An 18,261-nucleotide genomic window follows, 5' to 3' on the forward strand; every position below is an offset into this window, starting at 1 on the left:
CCAAAAATTCAAAGAATTAGAAAAACAATCTAAAATTAAAATAATTAAACAAATTCTTAAATATAAATTAAATAAAATTGATTTTGAAATTAATTATCCGAATTATAACTAAATTGATAGGAAAGACCCGCGATATAAAATTTATAAAATTTATTATTTATTTGGAGTTGACTAAATCACAAACCAATTCAATCCGAGGATAAAGTACTTAAATGTATTGACCCAAAAATGGACAATCAGAACGTGACATATAAATTTTTAATGGCAGCGGTGAGATACTACACTGGTTTGTGAAAAGGACCAATGAAAAAGTGAACGAAGAACAATAAGTTAAACAAGATATGAAGGGATTTGATCGCTTAGGGGAATCAACATCAAGAAATACCATGGAGAATTTAGGGAAGACAGAAATGAATAAGTTGTGAAGATAATTAGGGAACAATAATGAACGATACAACAGCTACAGCAACGAAATCAAGCTACTAATTTGCCATCAGTATTAGAAGAAACGATAAGTAATTTTTTACAGTTTTCAATCAGAGATGCGTTAGAAGCCTAATTTTGATGGAGAAAATATTCCTTTTGTTTACTTCGTCGAGGGCGAAGAAGTACTGAGTATGGTCGCATCCACGCAGGAAGTAATTTTAATACGAGCAATACGAAATAAATTAAAGGGGGACGCGCATGATCGATATTGAGAAAAACTTTTGAAAATATGCAGGAATTAGTTGAATTTTTGAGAACAAAATATGGACCGCGAGAAACAGTTTATGAAGCGCAAGAGCAATTGGCTTATTTATAGTAAAAGAAGGACGAAAAGGTGGCAGCATATGCAAATCGAGGTAGGGAATTAGGAAAGCGAATTCTTGACGCACAGAAAAAAGAAACCGGAATATTAAGTTTGGAATTTCAAAATTCAATTGAGAAACATTTAAAAATAAGCTTCTTACGCGGATTAAACAGAGAAATAATAATATCAAAGAAGGAACGTTTGAAGAAGTAGAGGCACGAGCAATTGATGCGGAGGAAGAATTAGAAACCGTAAACATGATGAGACGTGTAGTATGATAAGACTCGCAGAGAACGCACTGAAAAACGAGTCGACTCGTCGCATTGAAGTTGAAATAATAACATGTCAATTTTGTCGTAAGGTGTGCGTAGGTCATGCGGCTGATCTTTGCTAATTATTAAGAATCAAAATCAAAATAGATTGGGATTTTCACAAAATATGCGAAATAATAATAACTGTAATAATAACAATAATTATAATAGAAATAATAATCGAGTACAATCCGCAATTCCACGATTTAAATTAAATTCAAATCAAAATTTTATAATAATTTGCATAATTTTATAATAACTTGCATAAGATATTGTAAGAAATTAGGGTACACAATTGAGGAATGTCGGAAAAGAATTTTTAATAACAATAATAATAACAACGGCAATCATAATAATAATTATATTAATAACATGAGCAATAACAACAATCGTAATAACAGCAACGCAAATAACTTTAGACAAAAATTGCCAACGCAGGGAACTGGGAGATTTCCGTGAGGAATAAGCCAGGAAAAACCAATGTTCGTCCCGTATGGAAGATCAACGCTCAAATCGAATCAAATATAAAGCAATAAATTTAGCTTATTGAAGAGGTATCAACAGTAAAATTAGAAAGCTTAAAGTTTTCTTAAATTTTAAGAAAACTTTAAATTTCCTTCTAGACATCAAAGCCGAATATAATCAAAAAGAGTACTGTAACACCAGATACTTTCGTAGACGGGAATGAAATTCTGAAACTAAGAAATGGAATTACAACGCATCATGTAACCTTAGGGCTGGCTATTGATAGATATCTTAGGATGTCCAGTTTCTTTTCATTTGGTGGAAGATGATTTTCCAATACTACAGCATGGGATTCTGAGTTCAAACTTCTTTAAAATTTTAAACAATTTTAAATGTTAATTATCAAAAAAATTAATTGGAATGGAACAATATTACTATATCTTTCGAATTAAAAGATAAATGGGAAGAAAAATTTATGATATCTGCTAGGTCTATTTCACAAATGAATATTAGAGTTGCGAATCTAGAATTCAAGGAAGAATATATCCTGCGATTAATTGTGACAAATAGTATTTTAGGTGATGCTTTAGTTACAGTTAGGAACGGTAAAGCCTATTTTCAAGCAATAAATACAAAGAAGAAGAAGAAAGAGTGTATATTCCCACAATTGAAATATATGAATTTGAAACAAATAATAAAGAAATTTCAAACTCAAATTTCAAATTCAAATGCAAGCTCAAATATAAACTCATACGCGAACTCTAATTCAAACTTGATGTTGTGTATCGAGGGTACAACGGTTTGTCCTCGCCGGGCGGTGTCGTGCGAGTTCGGTGCACGGACATGATCGTCGGTGGCCGGGTTCGAAAATTAATAAGATTATTTGACTCAGATATTGGTTATTATATATTTATTTGATATATTATAATATATTTATATTATATTTTATATTTTATATTATATTTTTATATTATATTATATTTATATTTATATTATTATAATATATTTATTTGATATATTTATTTGGTGTGGATGTGGATACACAGCATTGTAAATTCGCTTAGCGTGCTGTTGACAGCTGTTGGCAGCTGTTATGTCCCGTTCGACGTGTGTCTTTCGATACGATGTGAAGTATGCGGAGTGCACTTGAGTAGTAATATAGGCCGGTTCTAACTCAGAAGCGTTGAGGAGGGTGCGGGTGTGCGGGGGGAACGGCGCGCAACCGAGGAGCTCCGGGGAGGGGGGAGGAGGGGACGGCGCGTGTTGGGCGACTCAATGCCATTGAACGTAAACAGCGATTGAATCGACGATTGATGCCTTCAACACCGTGATAAATAATTACGAAAAGATAAATAAGATGATAATGAAGATGATATAAAAAAATTGAACAGGGCGCGTGGACATGACGTCAGAGGGGGAGGGCCGCCGCCGCCACCGCCGCCGCGCCCGTCACCGTCGCCCGCCGCCGCCGCGCCCGCCGAGTAAAAAATAAATATCTCTCTCTCGTATATCTATTATCTCTTCCGTTGCGGTTCTCTCTCTCTTATGGCGAATGTTATTTTTCTAATTATTTTATGGTGAGGAAGAAAGAAATGAAAGAAATACATGTTTTTTTGCATATTATATATGTTTATATTTTTAAACATATTGAATACATTTTTAAGTGTGAAATTTTTTTTATTCACATGTTTTTTCTTATACACTAAAAACTAAAGCTAACAGCTCGCAATCGATGAGTTGACGTCTATCGAAGATATCGCAATCGCATATCGCATTCGGCACTTCCTCGGGATCTGTTACAACAGACGCGATGTTGGAGAATCGCGTATACTTGATATCGATCGTATCGACGAATCTGACGAGTCGATCGAACGTCACATCGATTCGTTCAGAGCAAACATTCGATGTAACGTCGATTCGATCATCGTTACGCGTACGTTCAAAGATTCAAGATATACGACTGTAACGTCGTTCATCAGACAAATTCTGACGGTTAATGGTCCGACGCTTATAAAATTGTCTTTGTAATTGTTAAGCAGCAATTTATAAATATTCTATCGCTGCTCGTAGAGTCCCTTCCACGTTTCGAGGGACAGTATCAATTCCTGTCCCCGATGGTCTCCCAGATGATCTCCACGTAGCTCGGTGGACCAACATTGATTCTAATTTCCAAATATTTGTAACCCGTGGCCGTCAGAGTGTAACGTCTGCTCAGTAAGCGCACCGCGCGACGCTCCACCGAAATACTGTGGAAATTACATATATAATATTGCACAATATTGGAAAAAAGAGAAAAAAATAAAAAAAATGCAGTTGAAACTTACGCGTTACATTACTTCTTTTGTTTTTCGCCATTGTACGGTGCGCTGCTTCCTTTGGCGGAATACATTGCGTGTTGTTCGAATGATGGAGGAGCGGAGTACCTTTTTTGTCGTGCAGATCGTTCGATGGAGGACTGATCGCGTAAATTTTTGACATGGCAAACCCCCTCCATCCTCTTCCCCCTTTTTTCTAGGAATTTCATTGTTGCAATCAAACATGTAGCGACATGTTCGCAAAGGAACGCGATGATGTTCAAATTTTTTTCTAGGAAGAGCCCGCGAAAAGATAACTCTTCGTAGAAATCGACGTACGTGTCGCGGCGTGTTAAGAGAAGCGCCGATATTCCGACCGCTATAAACAAATCAGGGAGACTTATGATGGCTTTTTTCATGGAAATCGGCGTACGTGTCGCGGCGTGTCAAGAGAAGCGCCGATACTCTGGCTGCTATAAACAAATTGGGGAGACCTATGATGATCCGACAAAGGGACAAAGAAATTGTCGATGATATATAATGGGTCATGGGGGGACTGCGCCACTGTGCAGGATCACAGTGAATGGAAGTCTAATGTGTGTGAAAAAAATAGTTGACGGTGAAAATGGATAATGTGTTAAATAAAAAATGTGTTTAATATGGATGAGGAAGAAGACTTTGTGAATATAGTGGACGAAGTGTTTGAAAATGAAGAAGAAATGGAGATTGACAATATTGACATTGATATTGAAGACGAAGAGCACGCATTGTCTGACGATAGCAATTATGTAAGTGATCAAAGTGATGACCTTACGGATTACGCAGAAAAAATTGTTACCCGTTCGGAATTCCTTGCGTTGAATAATAATAAAAAGTATTGTTCAATACAATTTTATTATTCAACGGGTGGTGCACTAACTCTGTGTGCCGAATGGTTCGTCTGACGGACATTGGAATATTGTATGTCATTAGAAAGCACGAGATAGATACTCTCAATGCGCTAAACAGCTGATTTTGCTCCAATTGCCAACAGTCCGTCTGTGTGATAATGCCATGCAACATGTGCCCAATTTGCACAAATTGAAAAAAGATAACATTGTGAACGAGTTATATGCAGGTGCTCCGTGGAAAAGTGTGATGTGATATAAAAACAAGAAGGAAAGGTCATTGGAAGAATTAACAAGTTCTCCGTTATGGGACTCAATCTCTCATCTACCAGTGAACGTGGCGGTGTATTTTATAAAGAGACACTATACCCCAACTTCCCATTTCCCGATTCCTCGTCCAAGAGTTAAGGAACGCTACAATTCGACTCTCTGTTTCTCCACTCCTTCTAAGAGAGCGGAAATAATTCTGGAAGCGTGCACATATTATCATTATAGAGGACACATACAATATATTACTACCCCTCTCGCGGCAAAAAGTAGCAGAGATAATTCCAAGAAGCGAGGATAATCATATATGGTTGTTCTATTCCCATCAATCTCCGGACATGTCAGAAATATAACGCTTTATATACTGGCTTCGAGTTAAAGCAGCTATAGAGAAAAGAAAAAAAGAAAATAAAAAAATGTAAAATTGTTTTGATGAGACAGTACAACAATTTAAAAGAATCAAGATTTCGCAATATGGAACACCTAGAGCGAGTGGAACGCGAGCTGCTGGAGCAGTGCAGCCAAATCTACCTTGGTGGAGTGTTTCGCGTGGTTGCAACGATGTGAGGAGTGCATCGAACAACTCGAGGAACTTAGCCGTGTTAAACGTCCTCGACTCACCGTTGCAAATAGACAATCTGCGGTGGCGAGGATCGCGCGACTCGCGAATGCAAAAGTACGATTAGAAAGACGTTTCGTGCACGTTGGTGGTAAGTACGCGAGTAGAGACTAGATCTCTCGTTTGGCGCGAGATTGATACGGCATTTGAAAGCCATATATTGACAGGTGCGGTGATCAATGTGGACTGTATCGAGCCGTGACAATTTTTAGAAAATACTGGTGGTGCTCGAGCGAGTGCGAGACATTGTACAAAATACACGATAGTGTGAAAGTGAACACTGCATTTAACGGCGAGTTTGTGACGGGCGATAAACGCGCGAACAAAAGTATAAACACTAAAAATAGTGAACTCTTTCGAGTGTCAAATTTGGACGAGTGGTACGAGCAGTACGTTATCGAACCCACGTTGGCGTCGCTCGAAGAATTCCAAGAACGCAACAGTGGATGGGCGTTGTCGCGAATTCTAAATTTGACTGTAAACGTGAACAAATATAATTCAATGCATGCGGGATGTTACATCGAATTACCGCGGGAAATTGTGTTAAAGCGAGCGGTGAATGTACGATCCAAGGACAATGCGACGGAACCGGCAGAGAAGGAAGACGCATCGTATCTACCAGCAGCACGAGGCATAGAATACTAGATGTGATGTTCGTACGACGACGCATTATCGATGTATCGATTTCGTCGCGGCGAAGACTGCGTTGCGTGGTTCGTTCGACAACTCGACGATTTGGCGCATGAAGTAAAAATTCTGTTATCCGCGAATGTCCCCATGGAAACGTTGTCGAGAGAGCAGTGGGAGGAATATCGTAGCGCGACACGTTGTCACATTTGCGAGAAATCATTTGCGTCGGACGACATGCGGGTACGCGATCATTGCGATTTTACCGATCGTTACCGTGGTCCCGCGCACTCAAATTGTAATCTAAATTATAAAGGTTCATATTGCATTCCCATAGTATTTCACAACTTATCCGGTTATGACGTGCACTTTATCATCATGGAAATAGCTACGGCGTTTGAAGGCAGGATCGACGTGCTGCCGATAACAAACGAAAAATATATTTCGTTTACAAAACACGTTAAAGATATCACCGAGAGATCAGATTCACGAAATTGTGTACGCTTGCGGTTCATAGATTCGTACAAATTTTTAAATACTAGCCCCGATAAATTGGTATCTTTTCTAACGAAAGAAAAATTGAAAATTTTACGTTCCGAATTTTCCACGGTATCAAATGAAGATTTTGACTTGTTGACGCGCAAAGGTGTCTTTCCGTACGAATACGTGGATCACGCGGACAAGTTGCAGGACACGCGTTTACCATCGCGTGAATCGTTCTATAGCTCGTTGACCGGTGACACGATGTCGGAGAACGATTACGCGCACGCCGCGAACGTTTGGCAGCAGTTCTCCATCCGAACGCTCGGCGAATACAGCGATCTATATCTCAAGATCGATGTCTTATTATTGACCGACGTTTTCGAAAATTTCCGCGAAAGTTGCGTCGAATTATGGACTCCCGCGCATTACTACACATTGCCAGGTTTCACGTGGGACGCCATGTTGAAACATACACGCGTAAAATTTGAGTTGCTCATCGATATGGTTATGTTTATCGAACGCGATATACGCGGCGGTCTCAGTCAATGTTCCGGCAGATTCGCGCAGGCCAATAACAAGTACATGCGTTCGTACGAAACCGTCGTCGTATTTGATGTGCTATGACATGAACAATCTGTATGAATGGGCGATGTGTCAACCGCTGCCCTATGCCGAATTTCGATGGATGGAAGACATTGAGAACTTTGACGCGAGCGCGATCGCTCCGGATTCGCTTACGGGTTATATTGTCGATCTCGAGTATTCGCATCATTTGCACGATTGACACACTGACCTACCTTTCTGTTCGACGCGCGATAAACCACCCAGCACGCGGCAGGATAAACTCGCGACGTTATACGATAAGAAGCGGTATGTCATGCATTATTGCAACCTGCAGCAATGTACGCGCCATGGTCTTTGTATCGCAAAGATACATCGCGTACTACAATTTGCTCAATCCGCCTGGCTCCGCGATTACATCGAACTCAATATACACTTTAGAACGTGCGCGAAAAATGATTTTGAGAAAAATTTGTACAAATTAATAAACAACGCAGTATTCGGTAAAATAATGGAAAATATGCGCAATCACGTCGACGTTAAACTTTTGACCAAATGGGACGGATGGTATGTTGCGGAGGCAATGATCGCGAAACCAAATTTCCACAGCCGCAGCGTTTTTGCGGAAAACTTAATCGCCGTCGAATTGCGTAAACTCGAGGTGAAATTCAACCGATTTATGTGGATATGTGTATACTCGACATATCGAAAATCTGCTTGTACGAATTTCACCACGAATACATGTCACCGCTGTATCGCGAGAAATGTAAGATCATGTACACCGACACGGACAGTCTCGTATACCACATCCAGTACGACGATGTGTACGAGACGATGAAACGCGATATCGCTAGATTTGATACGAGCGATTATCCACCAGACAACGCGTATGGGATGCCTCTCGGGAATAAAAAAGTACTCGGTCTAATGAAGGATGAGAATAACGGTGCGATAATGACGGAATTCGTCGGACTCAGAGCGAAGATGTACGCGGTGAGGGTGGACGGCAGAAAAGACATTAAAAAGGCGAAAGGTGTAAAGAATAACGCAAACAGTAACGTTCGACGATTATACGCGGTGCTTGAATGAAGAGATCGAAGTGGCTCGTCGCTAGTCGTGTATAAGATCCAAGCTACACCAAGTATACACGGTGTCCGAGTCGAAAATCGTTCTGAGTCTGTACGACGACAAACGATACATCGTACCGGATTCGACGGAGACGTTACCATGGGGACATTGGCGGATTTCATTTTAATATGTATATATATATATATATATATATATATATATATATATATCCATGTTTATACAATGTACATATATTTTATATATTTGTAGGTGTACAAAAGGTGTACAAAAACTTCTGAGCTTTTTTTTGTAAAATTCAATCTTTTTTCAAAAACAAACAAAAATATTAATCAGCGAAATATTCCCCGTTTGCATCAACGACTTTTTGCCATCTTTCGAGTAGCTTGCGAATTCCTTGACGATAGAAGCTCACCGGCTTCGAAGCGGTAAAGTCATCAATGCATTTTCATATCTCTTCAAATCTCACGAAATGTGTATTAGCCAAATGATGTTGCAGCGACCGGAATAGGTAGTAACCGGAAGGCGCCATGTCTGGGCTATACGCCGCGTGCGGAAGAAGTTCCCAGCCTAACGCAAAGATATGGTCCTGAGTCGCTTTCGTAACATGTGGTCGAGTATTGTCATGAAGCAAAATCACTTTACGACGTCCTTAGTCAGTAAATGGCCTCTTTTCTTCTAATGCATCGCTCAAATTGGTCAATTGTTGTTGGTAGCGGTCTGCCGTGATTGTTTCACCCGGTTGTAACAACTCGTAATACAACATACCTTTCCAATCCCACCAAATACAGAGATACAGAGCAAAACCTTCTTGGCGTGGATATTGGGCTTTGGCGCCGATATCGAAGATTGACCAGGGTCAACCCATGATTTTCTACGTTTAGGGTTATCATAAAGAATCCACTTTTCATCGCCTGTAATGATTTTGTGCAGAAAATCTTTTTTCCGGAACTTTGAAAGCAAAGTGAGTGCAGTGTCACGCCAACGATTTTTGTTGTCTTCGAACAATTCATGCGGAAACCCATCTGGCTTCCTTCTGAACTTTTTTCATCGTATATAAACGTACGGAAATGGTTTGCTGCGTAACGCCAAGCTGTTCTGCAAGCTGTTCTGCAAGCTCCTTTTCAGTTTGCCCAGAGTTTATATCCAGCAGTGCTTGCAATTCTGTTTCAATCTTTTGAGGGCGTCCAGCACGCGGTTCATCTTCAAGACTGAAATCTCCTTGGCGAAATTTTTGATACCATCTTTTACATGTAGCATGACTTACAGCATTCTCTCCATATGCAGCACAAATCATTGCAGTAGCTTCAGCAGCATTTTTCTTCAGATGAAACGCGAAGTGGATGGAAAATCGAATATGCTGTTTTGTTATTGCCATCATGAACACTACTGATTTTTGAGGTTACGTGCATCAAACGCCAAACCGTATGGCATTTTAGAAGGCTAAATGTCAACGCTTTAAAATCACAAAAGAGCGGGAAGATATATAAAATTTAAATTGTTATTTGGTTGTATGAAATCTAAAGCTCAGAACTTTTTTGTACACTTAATATATGTAGTTTATATGTATGCATATATGTATGTATATATGTATGTACATACCTATGTATCATATCTATGTACGTATGTATGAACGTATGTATTCTTGTAGTTTAATACGATACTGTTTTATATATATAGTATAGATGTATGTATTTTTTGTAGTTTTTATATGTAATTTTACAATAAAATTTAGCTGTTCAATTTTATTTTATATAAAATTTATATAAAATTTATTAGCAATCAAGATCCTGCTTGCTGAGGAATTAGCTTTAATTCTCTCTTCGATTTAATGTATACTCGGCTTAATACATATATTATTTATAATACATGTAGTTTTACATATATTATACATGTATTATGTGTTCTCGTAAGTTGCATACATGTATAGTTTAAAAAAAATGTAATGCAAGAAAAAAAATAATAAAAACTCTTTGTATACATGTATACAATGTATATTTATTTTTTTTTAATACAATATATAATTGTATATAATATATACAATTTAATATATTATAAAAATAAAAAAATGAATTAAATCACACTGCTTTTGTTTATCCATGAGTTATGCGATCTATCGAATCCCAGCCACTTGACGTAAACCTTGTCTCCCTTCCTTCGTAGTACTTTCTCCACGAGATACACGTCCGGATGAGTCGCGCGATGCAATTCGTGCTCGTAGAACGCGCCCGGGACCGATTTTCCACGATAATCCTCGAGCAGATAAGTTACTGGATTAGTACGTTGCACTTTAACGATCTTAAACACCTCGGTGGTCCAATTTGGTGTGTAACCTTTTTCGAAAATTGTCTTGTACTTGCTCACGCGTACCGATTCGCCTACTTTGAATTTTGCTGGACCTGCGATCTTTATTGCGTTGTATACCGTATCCAAGAGTCTTTTGGCGATCGCGGAAGTTACGTCAACGGGTCGCATGCCGATAGTGTGATGCTTGCGCACGTTGTAATCTGACACGAGACGCGGTAGCGCGTCGACCCACTTGTAAGTGCCGTTGAGCGTAAACATCTTCCACATGTCGTTCTTAAGCGTGCGATTGAATCGCTCGACGATCGATGCCTTCAACACCGTATACGTGGAATAATGATTAACGTTGTGTTTTTTCAAGAATTTTTGCACATCGGCATTGTAAAATTCCTTTCCCATATCCGTTTGCAAGTTTCTCGGGCATCTTCCGCTCTCTCGAATTATCTTAGCGATAGCGTTAGCCGTCTCGCTTCCGTTCTTGCTCTTGAGCCATACGGCCCAAGCGTACTTGCTCAACGCATCGATAACGGTGAGTATGTAGTGATGACATCTATTGAAACTCGAGTACGGACGCATCTCGACGATGTCAGCCTGTCACAGATCGTCGTAGCCCCGAATTATGACACGTCTTTGCGGAAAATTTCTCCTCGCCGGAGCGTGCAATTCCTCAACGAGTCGTCGCCTCTCGGAGCTAACATTTTTTTCACGTCCATCAGATCGCATGTTTCGACGCTGTTTAATAGTAAATAAGATATACAATTTAAAATTGTTTTTTTCCTCACTGACGTTAATCGACTGGCTCGTTTCGTCGATACGCGATTAATTTATAATAATGCTGGCTTCGCGAAGTTCCTCGATGATCGACAGCATCTCATTGTCGTGAGTTGTTACCAGCTCGATGCGAAGCGTCGAGCAATCGGAGTCGATCCACCAGTTAGTTCGTTGGGATCGTCCCAATGCACGTAATCGATCTTGTCGTTTAACTTCATGGCGGTTGGTATATTGCTCACGCCTGCACCCTTTTTACCGCTACTTTCATATATAGATACGAGCGGAGCGATGTTAATATACTTGGATTCCATATTGCCCTTGATGGGATTATGAGTGCTGTGACCACGTCTATGAGCATTTGTTGTTAACAATATACATTTACAACAATATACGGTTGTTTGTCATTCTCGGTAAAAACTGCGTTATCGGGAAGTCTCTTGAAGATCAATTCGTACAATCTTGGTGTACCATTGTATCTCACATTGTCTATGATTATGGAGTCATTTTTGTCAACGTCAACTTTCTTGTCATCAAGCATCGCACCATTGTTTTTATCGAAATAAACATCGTATACGCGATCAAATGTATCGTTTTTTTCATTATCATCGAGGAGAGGGCTTACGTACTTTTGCCCCAATGGTCCCAGCTGATTATGCAACGCCTCTCGATCTTGTTGCGTTTGCAGAGTCCGTTTGATGATTGTTTTGAATGACGGTTCACTGACGTCTTTTGTTTCGAAAACATCTTCCTTTTGCAGGAACAGCGGTGATACTTTCGGTGGGTCTTTCGATGGTTGTATCAGTGTAGACTCGAACACGAGTGAATCTGATGCGGCTTTCAATTCTTTCGTTGTACGTTTTTTAGACTGCGGCGTTAATTTCAACCATCCAACATCCGTCCAATATGAATCCTTGTCAGTAGTAGTAATATCGTTATTGTTATCGTCATCGCTGTCTTCACGTTTTTGTTTTTTCTTAATACCGAGATCCTTTGCTTCTTTTTCAATCAATTGAGATTCCTCGGTTTTTTCAACAATCTGTTTTAGAGGTTTGACGATGGGCTTGAAGCGTATCTCCAACGCTGTATCTTCAGCTATTTTATCAATTTTTAAAGCGCGATATTTTTTGCGAATCGAATCGCTCGTTTTCGCAATCTGTTTCGCTATTTTCTCGCGATCTTTCTGGTGTTATCCATGTTGTTTGCTGGACATCGATTAATCACATTACGGTGCCGCGAACGTATTAAATTCCTTTTTGTATCGCCCATGATAAGCGGACTGTCCTTATCTATCACTAGAAATCCATACTCGCGCTGCCAACAATCGCGGCATAACGCACAGAATTCATCGTATGACATGTCGATATTCACGTGATCGTTGTAAACATGTTTCAAGTTGGTATCATCCTGTTTGAACAGAATCAGCAGATTCGCATTGTCGCGTATCAGATGTTTAGGTATCTTCGCGTACGTTTGACAGAGATAGAAGCAATCGATGTTCGAGTGGCGGCCCATCGAAAAGTATTCTTTCACAGCATCTTGCTTATCGCACGCAACGTCGTCGAAGATCGAATTGGGACGTGCCTTGCTCGGTGGAATGACGTCACTGTTGTTGGAGAATGTAAAATAGCCGATTTCTTCTATCGATGTCAAACAAAGTTTCGTTTATCGATATTTCGGTTGTTGCAGCGATTTCGAGTATACGTACACGTTCTCGAAACGTACACCGTGCGACTTTCGAGCAAGCTTATGAGAACGTTGGTTTTACCACAATTCGACGGCCCGCAAATGATGGCGCGTATAGTACTCACCGTAACATTTCACTGTGCTTGCGCTCCGTCGCGATGTCTCCCATCATTCGCGCTCTCTCGTCACAGTTTTTGGTTTCGCGACGCGTATCATCAGCGGCTGCCGTACAAATTTCATGTTTGCACTGCGTTATCTAGGCTTCGATCGAACGCCTATTTATAGACGCGCGAAACCACGAATCGCTAAGTAGCAAAAATGTATCTTGCGCTGTCGCATTCCTCCGATATTCGGGAGGAGCACTGAGCAGTTGCAATATATATCGAAGGTCGTACTGTTACGCGTGTGCGGTAATTATATCGATCACGGTGTTTTCATCGGTGTTTTCATGCGTGACGCATTACTGGTTAGCGGCGCGCGTCGAAACGAAAATGGTATTGTAAATCTGGACGACACGACGGGTCCCGGTACTCATTGAGTAGCGTACACAAAGAGAAATAATCGCGTTGTGTACTTTGACAGTTTTGGTAATCTTCGACCGCCCAAGGAATTGATACGATATTTCGGAGACGATGCTACGATAGAGTACAATCGAACATCCTATCAGACGTACGATCAGAGCGTCTGCGGACAGCTGTGCTTGTGGTTTCTTCTCCAAAACGACCGACGCACGTGAATGTATAAAGTCCGACAAAATGTCTCGGCGTTTCAGTATTCGTCGAACGCTTTTTCCATCATGTCGCTGACGTTTACGCTTACGCTGAGTGGGAAAAGCAGCATTCTCGCGACAAATTACTCTCCAGCCATAGATTTGAGCGACGATGACTACGAGCTTGGTCTAACAATTTTAGAGACTTATCACACGATACCGAATGTAAACGCTTCGAACAATACATTTTATTTTGGCGACGCAGAAATTACGATTCCCGAGGGGTCGTATGAACTGCATGCCATAAATGAATTTTTGAAACGTGAGATTTTACGGAAACGTCCGCGACGCGTCCGAGGGTAACGCTGGTGACACCGCGCGCGGCGATGACGAGATTGGAGAATACCCGATAGTGCTGCGCGCAAATTACAACACGATGAGGTGTGAGATTAAATGCGCCTACAGAAAAAACTTTAACAAGCCTCATAACATTGGATCGCTGCTGCGTTTTTCGAGGCGTATACTGCAACCGCGAAGGTGGCATGAATCGGACGTGTCGATCAACAATGAACGTAAACATTATCCGTATAGAGTGCAACGTAACCGCGGGCGCATACAGCAACGACAAAAGTGTGCACACGATACACGAATTTTCGCCGAGCGTACTGCCAGGATATAAGATATCGGAAAGGCCGATGCAGATCATTTACCTGCCAGTCATCGTACGGAGCATTACGGAACTAACGATACGCATTGTTGACCAGAACGGACGATTGCTCGATTTCAGAGGAGAAGAGATCACCGTCAGATTGCACGTACGACAGCGACAGCGATAACGCGAGCGTGACATTTGAGATGCTCGTGTTGAACGAAGCGAAGTATACGCAGAGAGATAACTTTTACAAATAAAACATCGATCGACAATATTCGCTCATCCGGCTGCATCAAGAAGAGGAAGAAACTTAACGCATCGAATGTTAAATTTTTACAAACTTTAGGATTCGCGGTGCGCAACTTGTGAAATGACTGATATCCTAAATATCGAAGACGAGCCAATCTTTGACGATCGCATCATTAAGATTGAGACTCATGCGTACAACCCATTCGCCAATACGACGTTCGGGTACAGCGATGAGATAAGAATACCTATACAGCAACAGGATATGTACACATTGCCGTACGAAAGCTTTCTATATATCGAGGGCTTGATGGTGTGGAGATTGATCGTAACAGAAACGTGGGCGTAACTGGCATGCTCAAACACTGTAACGACGTCATCCGACAGAAGCGTGATTCTGAAGAATGTCGGTTGGGATGCGCATACTAGCGCGGATGGATATTTTAATTTTTGCGTACATCTCTACGGACTCTCTATTGTTGGGATTTTGCGAGGATTACAAACGCGTGATAATCAACGCTCGTCACGAGTTGATCTTGATACAATCGCGTAACGACAACAATTGCCTGATAGGAAATTCGGCATTGGATCCCGTCGACTTATTCAAGATACAATGGCGAATGATGCACGTGTTATTGAGCGAGATAAAAAAACTATTGATGCTGCGCACTTTGGAGAGCGGACAATATTTGAGCATGGCTTTTTGCTCTTGGGATCTGTACGAGTTTCCGTTGTTACAGCGTACAACCAAGCATTCGTGGGCCATCAAGACCGCTACTTAGCTCGAGAAGCCGCGATACGTCATCTTCGCTCTGCAAGGTCGCAAAAATGTCATGGCTGAGGACACGAGCCGATTCGACGACTGCAACTTGACCAATGTGAAACTCTATCTGAACTCGGAATGTTATCCGTACGACGATATGCAACTTGATTTCGACAAAAACAGATGGTCCGTGTTGTATGAAACGTACGCGTTTCTGCAAGGGTTACTACGGATACGAGTATCTCGAGCCGAGTCTCACCGTCACGTCTTTTCTACAGAACGGTCCATTCGTAATTATCGATTGTTCTCGACAAAACGAATCAGTCAAGAGCGCAACCGTGGACGTGAGATTGGAATTTGAGACTAAGGAGAACGTACCGATGAATACCACCGCGTACTGTCTCATTATACACGATCGCGTGGTTCACTACAATCCGTTGACTAATGTTGTACGCAAGATTACCTAAGAGCATCGCTGGCACATGAGAGAGAGAGAGAGAGAGAGAGAGAGAGAGAGAGAGAGAGACAATAAAATCTACGATACATCGAAATCGACCGCAGTCTCCAAAAATTGCTAGTCATGGTCGTGCCAACCTTCGTAGACCTGCAAGGTTTTCTCATTGGAGGACAGTTTGTTGTAAAGTAATTTGCTGCTCTCAGAAAATGAACCGTTCTTTCTCACTACATTTTCAGAAGCCCTATACCATGGCATTTCCTCGCAAGTGCCGACAAGTTTCGCGCACGCTGAGTGATATGTCATCACCATAGACTGCGATGGGACGACGGAACGATTTCATATAGCAAAGCTAAGAGTTTGATTACAAAGGCTGTGCACGGAACGAAAGATGATGACAATGACGATGCTGTTATATATGTCAAGGGATATGAAAAACGACAATGGTTGTGGAATTTGCTTCTGGACGATGAGCGCGTGTACATCGAGACTCTGGATGCTGATTACGAAAACGTAGATTCTCTAAACAATCTGGACGCTGATAATGCGATGTGGATATCACTATACTAATTGCGCATTACAAAATGTATTCTAATTATTTAATTGGTGGTCAGATAATCATGAATAAAATAAATATGATATACGAATTATGTTTTTTATTTCTTTCCCATGCGTTGATAATTCTAACGATCGACATACCGCTTCTTATCATATATAACGCCGAGAAGTTTATCTTGCCGGGGTGACTCGCGCGCGTCGAGCAGGAATGTAAGTCAGTGTGTCGGTCATGCACATGACAAAGAAATTGAATCACGATTTAAAAAAGTGAAAAATTTTTTTAATATTTATTTAATGCAAAAGAATAACTCATACAATGCACTTTTATTTATTGTATATACATTAATTTGTGGATCTTTACTTATTAATTACTTATTAATTATTCAATTTACTTATTAATTATTCAATTAATTATGTAATTATTCAAAGTAATGAGAATATCTTGTAGAAAAAGTTCACCACACTTCTTCATCATCATCTTCATATGGACGTAAACCAAAGAGTCTCTGCAAATCAAAATACGTCCTCGCGAGTAATTTCTTCCCATAAAAAGTATAAATACTCCTTGTTTTGGTGACGCTGATACCGTATCCACCGCCGATAATTAATATTCATAAAGCCATTAATTTTGATATCATATATGCATAAATACTACAAAAAATAATTAAAAAATCTCAATTTCACACAATACATATCAAATAAAGGAAAAAAGACACAAGAGAGAAAAAGAAAAAAAGGAGAAAAAGTTACGTACCCCATTCGGATGGCGTATCTGAATTTTTATAAGATTCCGTACTTGCACGGTTTCCACAACTGAGATACCATCGAGATAATAATGTCTGTCAAATTACAAAAATATTGAATTTAATATTTTTTACAATATTGAGTTTAATAATATTTTTAAACATTAGAAAGATACATGTGAATAAATATACGTACTGCTTCAGTTGGATAAGTAACTTTTAATAAATCTCTAATATACGCCAAATAATCAAATTCCTGCGATGCCTTTTCACTTGCCATTTCTTCTCGTTGAACGTTAGACACTACACGATACTTTTGCATTTTTTTTGTATGCAATCACGTTTTTTGTATGCACATCAGCTTTCTCTCTCACATTAGACTTCCATCTACTGTGATCCTGCACTCCTTATGACCCATTATATATCATCGACAATTTCTTTGTCTAAATCGGAACATCATAGGTTTCCCCGATTTGTTTATAGCAGCCGGAGTATCGGCGCTTCTCTTGATATGCCGCGACACATACGTCGATTTCTACGAAAAAAAGCCATCATAGGTTTCCCCGATTTGTTTATAACAGCCGGAGTATCGGCGCTTTTCTTGACACGCCGCGTTCAATCTCATGCAATGAGTCTTGTGGAGGCATATCGTTGAAATGTCTTCGTGGCATCACTTCGATAATAATTTTGTGCGCGAAGAAATCTCTGAAGAATCACCGGTGCGCGAAAAACAATTGCTTTTGCATGAAGAACTTTTAGTGCAACGTTTTCGCAATGGCATTACCACGCATCATCATCTGTGTAAGATTCAACAGGGCAGAGTAATGGTAACTTCGTGGTATATGTGGAGGAACAAACTATTTATTATATTGACCCTCTCATTGATGTTGCGCAACTGCTATGGTCAATACACTTGTATGAATATATTAGTTCATTGGCTTCGGCACAGGAAGAGGAGGAAGAGGAGGAAGAGGAGGACAATTATTCA

General features: G+C 40.3%; 1 protein-coding gene and 1 pseudogene across 7 annotated transcripts in view; both read left to right on the top strand.

Annotated features, from left to right (window-relative positions):
* Positions 1-18,261, top strand: part of Wdr62 (WD repeat domain 62) — a 249,240-nt gene that overhangs the window by 62,467 nt on the left and 168,512 nt on the right. The window lies entirely within an intron of this gene.
* On the top strand, positions 229-5,275 carry LOC148934853 (uncharacterized; annotated as a pseudogene).

This window comes from Pogonomyrmex barbatus, unplaced genomic scaffold (genome assembly GCF_055798465.1).
Source record: "Pogonomyrmex barbatus isolate J1 unplaced genomic scaffold, ASM5579846v1 scaffold7, whole genome shotgun sequence".
In the NCBI taxonomy this organism is placed as follows: domain Eukaryota; kingdom Metazoa; phylum Arthropoda; class Insecta; order Hymenoptera; family Formicidae; genus Pogonomyrmex; species Pogonomyrmex barbatus.